This window comes from Hylobates moloch, unplaced genomic scaffold, assembly GCF_009828535.3.
Source record: "Hylobates moloch isolate HMO894 unplaced genomic scaffold, HMol_V3 SCAFFOLD_20, whole genome shotgun sequence".
In the NCBI taxonomy this organism is placed as follows: domain Eukaryota; kingdom Metazoa; phylum Chordata; class Mammalia; order Primates; family Hylobatidae; genus Hylobates; species Hylobates moloch.
The window spans coordinates 29,775,132-29,780,768 of NW_026652295.1; the positions used below are offsets into that span (position 1 = coordinate 29,775,132).

Here is a 5,637-nt window from a genome sequence, read left to right on the forward strand (position 1 = left end):
TTAATCATTCTTCTCATATACTTCAAAATTGTACTTAATGCCTTTCTCCTCCTGGACATCAGAGAGAACACCTGGGTATTCTGGCAGAAGTTTATATTTCTCCAAATCAATTTCTGGAAAAAACGTGTCACTTTCAAACTCCTGCATGCTCTTTGTCACAAATAGTTTAAGACGGCCTGGGTGATTCATGGCTTCCTTATAAACAGAACTGCCACCAACTATCCAAATCATGTCTACTCTATTTGCTAATTCTGGTTGTTCAGTAAGGTTTCTTTTGGTTTTTTTTTGGTTTTTTTTGCTTTTTTTTTTGAGACGGAGTCTCGCTCTGTCGCCCAGGCTGGAGTGCAGTGGCGCGATCTCGGCTCACTGCAAGCTCCGCCTCCCGGGTTCACTCCATTCTCCTGCCTCAGCCTCTCCGAGTAGCTGGGACTACAGGCGCCCGCCACCACGCCCGGCTAATTTTCTTTGCATTTTTAGTAGAGACGGGTTTCACCGTGGTCTCGATCTCCTGACCTCATGATCCGCCCGCCTCGGCCTCCCAAAGTGCTGGGATTACAGGCGTGAGCCACCGCACCCGGCCTAAGTTTTAAGATCTCATCCAGACTTCTGGCAGGAAAATGAGCTCCTTGTGGAGGTTCCTTGAGCTCTCTGCTGAGAACTAAATTAATTCTATCCTTTAAAGGTCGATTCTCTCAGGAATCAGAACCAGGTCTTCCTACACATAATCACCAGATTCTGTTTACCTTCTACTGAAGAGTTTGTGTCGTTCTCTGGAAATACCTAAATTCATTCCTGAGCGGGGGCCGGGGCAGGTCCCTGTTCTTGCCATTGCCCATGTTCTGGGACACAGCGACGATGCAGTTTAGCAAACACACCATGACAGCAGCGGTGAGCACCTCCGAGCCCGCTCGCTACACCAGGACGCGCGGCCAAGATTGGCCGGAAGGTTTTTACTTTGAACCTGGAAGATGTGCAATGACATCCCTCTCTCCACCTCAAAGCTCGTCCTGGGCATCCACCTCCTGGGAGCAGAAGCAGCGCGGCAGCGCCCCCTGGTGGTCCATGCGCTTCCTTTTGCAGACCACGCACAGCCCTGAGATCCACCTCTCCTTCCTAAGCACCTGGGAATTCTTCACTGGACACCAGCCTGCGTCAACTTTCCTGTAAAGCAAAAGAAGCGTGAGGTTGGTGGGGGAGGAATGGTGTCATCTCCACCTTTGGAGAGATCCATGTCACCGTGTTCAGGGGAAGGGCCAGGCCTTACTCCCCATGCAGAGAGGAGGCTCTGGCCGTGAAGGCGCCTGTGGGGAGGTGAGGACCCGCTCCCTCTACACTGATGGCCAAGAGCCTGCAGACGGCGGGGAAGGCTTCCCCTCAGCTGTGTCCTATCAAGTTCTTCCAGGAGTCAAGGAGTAGACCTGCATATTGCCTCTGGTGATGTGAGCTGCATGCACACCTAGAAGTGAGGTCACCCCTGCTGGGGGTACTGGGGCTGCTGGTTGTTCTGGGTGCTCAGAGGGAAGATGGGGAGGGGGCTTTGTGCAAAACACTAACCATACTCTATAAATTATTTTTTCATTAGCCTTTGTGTCGTAAAATAAAATCTAGGACTCCAAAAGAAAAAAAAAGGTCTAAAATTTGTGTCCTTTAATAAAAAGTAAACATCCATTAACCACCAGGGATAGACGTTTGCGGAGCAAACCAGAAGCCCCATCATTTGCCCCAGCTCAGCAGTAAACTCTTTCCTCCCCCAAATAAAAATACATCCTGACTTTTACGATCTTAACTTCTTTGTTCTATTTTATATTTTTATCTTCCAAAACTATGGTTTAGTTTTACCTTTAGAAATATGCTTTTGTTCTCTTTTATTCTATAGATTCTTTCTTGAAATTTATATTGTGTGGTAGAGCTTCCCATAGTGCGCATTTTGCTGATTGCTCCCCAAGCCATTGTTTAATATGTGTTTTTATTGTCTGTATTGCCTCTAAATTGGTCATTGGCTATGGAGGTTACCTTATATTCAGGCTTGATTTCTTTCTCACTTGTACTTGTTTGATGGTGCTGTATTGTGTTCTTCCATCAAGAGGAAGAACCTCAGATTAGTTTTTTTTTATTGTGTTGTTAATTGCCATTGCTGTTCAATGGTTAAATCTGTTAATTCATGATGGGTTGCAAAAGAGTTACTATAGTCTCCGTCTCTCATTCCTTCCTCATTGATTATCTGAATAATTTCTAAGTAAGAGATTCACCCTCCTCTACTGTTTGTTTACTACTGGAAACTTGCTTTTTGAGAGACTAAGCCAAGCATCTACTCACCTATGACCCAGCAGTAGCACTCTTAGTTATCAACCAATAGAAATGCATGTATGTGTGCCAAAATATATGAAAATATTATTCATAGCATCACGATTTATAAAATCTAGATATAACACAATTGTCTATCAACAGTGAAGGGACAAGAAATGTGAGCTATTTATAAAGTGGAGCATTGCACAGCCATGGGAGTGAATAGGCTATGACCACACACAGGGAGACGATGAGACCCAGGGACATGATGGTGACTGTATAATGCCATTCAACTGGGACTGGCAGAACTCATCTGTGTTAGAAATCAAGAGTGGCTACTCTAGGGTTGGGGAGGGTGGTTTATGACTGAGTAGGATCCAGAGGTGTTTCCGGGAGGCTGTGATTGCTGTACTTTGATGTGGGTGTTGTTTACCCGAGTGTTCACTTTGTGAAACTCCACTGCCCACTTGTGGATTGTCCTCCTTTCTCCATGCATGCTGTCCTTCACTCAAATAGACATTGCTGATGTTTTGAAGCAATTCTATCTACGCTAAGAAGAATCGCTCCTACTGCACATCCTTGGAAATGCTGGATTGAAAAAATTAGTGCAATTGTTTTTAATTCCAGGAAATAAATACATATAAAGAGGAAAATCTACAACAAGAGCAGTAGGCTTGGGAGCAGACACCAGAACAGCTTTGGAAATGGCTCTCAAGCCAGGAACTAAGGATTAAACCCAAACAAGCCCATGGGAGGTGGGGGGTGTGAAATGATGTCCAATAGTGCATGAATGAAGGAGTCATGGGCAGTGGCTCATGGCTTGGCTGGCCAGTCACCAACTTGAGGAAAATAGAGTTGGAAATTGGGAGGTAGAGGAGAGAGGTACGCATAGACCTCTTGCTACAGGCTGAGTGTGTGATGATAGTGGTTGTGTGTGGATGCCCACCAGAGGGTCTTTAAGGGGATGGGGCTCCCTGTAACCAGGTGAGTGAGATGGCTTGATGGACGATGCCACTCAGCCACACAGGCCTTGCTCATGGAGTCCCTGCACAAAGTGGCCATGGTGGCTGCGATGGAGACTGCATGGGCACAGCAATTGAGTCGCCACTCACCAAGGCTGACCTGGCAGCTGCCACTGCTGAGGGCCCAGCCCACCAAAAGCAGCTGTTTTTTTGACGGAGAAATAAAACAGACAATGGTAATTAAGAATAAAATAACGTTATGATAGATAAATATGCCACTAAAGATATAGTAGAGGTTTAAATAATTTTGAGACTATGAACAAGATTATGTCAATGAGGAGAACTTACTACAAGTAAAGAAGTTAAAACGGTTGTAAAACTTTATTCCCATTCAGGCATATCCAGACTGTTTTACACATAAGTTCTACCAAAACTTTGAAGAAGGTTACTGAACTTATACATAATATTCAAGAGAATGAGGAAACATAGAGAAAGCCAGTAAACTCATTATTGTTTATGTGTAAATAACATCGATTCTAAAGCCAGCTAGGGAATACATAAGAGAAAAGCATGATAAGATAATCACTTCTAAGCAATTAGAGGTAAAAATACTGAGAAAAATAGTACTAGATTGTGTCCACCAATGAGCTATAAATAAATCAAATATCCTGCCCAGGTTATTCATCCCCAGAATACAAGAATATTTAAACTTTAAATCTGCAATGCATTTTACCACTTAATTAAAGAATAAGAGACAGAGATAATCACATTTTTTTAGATGCAGAAATTACTGCAGATGAAATTCAACACTCCATCTCACCCACATTTCTTCACTTATCTCCACTTCTAAGAACTTGTGATCAGTACTCGCTTTGGCAGCACATATATTAAAATAGGAATGATACAGAGAAGATCAGCACAGCCCCTGCACAAGGATGACATGCAAATTCATGAAGCGTTCCATATTTTTAAACTCTCAATAAACTAGGTATTGAAGGAACATACCTCAAAATAATAAAAGTCATCTATGACAAACCCACAACCAATATCATACTGAATGGGCAAAAGCTGGAAGCATTCCCCTTTAACACCAGCACAAGGCAAGGATACCCTCTCTCTTTTTTTTTTTTTTTTTTGAGACAGAGCCTCACTCTGTTGCCCAGGCTGGAGTGCAGTGGCACGATCTCGGCTCACTGCAAGCTACGCCTCCCGAGTTCACGCCATTCTCCTGCCTCAGCCTCCCAAGTAGCTGGGACTACAGGCGCCTGCCACCACGCCAGGCTAATTTTGTGTATTTTTTAGTAGAGACGGGGTTTCACCGTGTTAGCCAGGATGGTCTTGATCTCCTGACCTTGTGATCCACCTGACTCGGCCTCCCAAAGTGCTGGGATTACAGGCGTGAGCCACCGCGCCGGGCCTAAGGATGCCCTCTCTCACCATTCCTGTTCAACATAATATTGGAAGTTCTGGCTGGGGCAATCAGGTAAGAGAAAGAAAGGGTATTCAAATAGGAAGAGAGGAAGTCAAATTATCTTTGTTTGCAAATGACATGATCCTATATCTAGAAAACGCCATTGTTTCAGCTGAAAAGCTTTTTAAGCTGATAAGCAACTTCAGTTAAGTCTCAGGATACAAAATCAATGTGCAGAAGCCACAAGCATTCCTATACAACAACAGTAGACAAGCAGAGAGTCAGATCGTGAATAAACTTCTATTCACAATTGCTACAAACAGAATAAGATGCCTAGGAATACAGCTCACAAGGGAATTGAAGGATCTTTTCAAGGAGAACTACAAACCGCTGCTTAAGTAACTCAGAGAGGACACAAACAAATGGAAAAACACTCCATGCTCAGGGATAGAAAGAATCAATATTGTGAAAATGGTCTTACTGCCCAAAGTAATTTATAGATTCAATGCTATTCTCATTGAACTACCATTGACATTTTTCACAGAATTAGAAGAAACGATTTTAAAATTCATATAGATGGTTGACATTAAAGGTAAAGTTAAAATTAATATATAAAATAAAACTCAAAATTTTCAAGCCATTTGGAGCTTGTCTTGAGCTAATGAGATTAAGCTCATGTCCTCAAGAAAAATGTTTTACTCTGCTGTTTTTAAGGGTGCTTCTATAGAAAGAGTTTGAGAATCATTAATGTGGATTATAGAAAATTAATCATGCTTCATTTAATGTATTTAATCCTAAGGATTAGCTTTACTTAAAATGTTTATTGTTGCAGAGAAGAAATCTCTCTTATTTGAAAAATCAGAAATTGGACATGTCAGTGATTGTGTTTTTTTTTTTAAATCTGAACATGAAAAAGTATTCCCCAGTTTTAAGATAATTTACCATGCTATTCAAGTCAGCCTTAAATTTTTAAAAAGC

The 5,637-nt window shown here is 42.5% G+C and overlaps 1 non-coding gene and 1 pseudogene across 1 annotated transcript; one reads left to right on the forward strand and one right to left on the reverse strand.

Annotated features, from left to right (window-relative positions):
* LOC116460105 (dihydrofolate reductase-like) lies at positions 1 to 878 on the reverse strand (annotated as a pseudogene).
* A 3,233-nt stretch (positions 879 to 4,111) lies between these two features.
* On the forward strand, positions 4,112 to 4,218 carry LOC116460569 (U6 spliceosomal RNA). Its single transcript, XR_004245858.1, has one exon. It is a non-coding gene; the product is annotated as a U6 spliceosomal RNA (small nuclear RNA).
* The last annotated feature ends 1,419 nt before the right edge of the window (positions 4,219 to 5,637 follow it).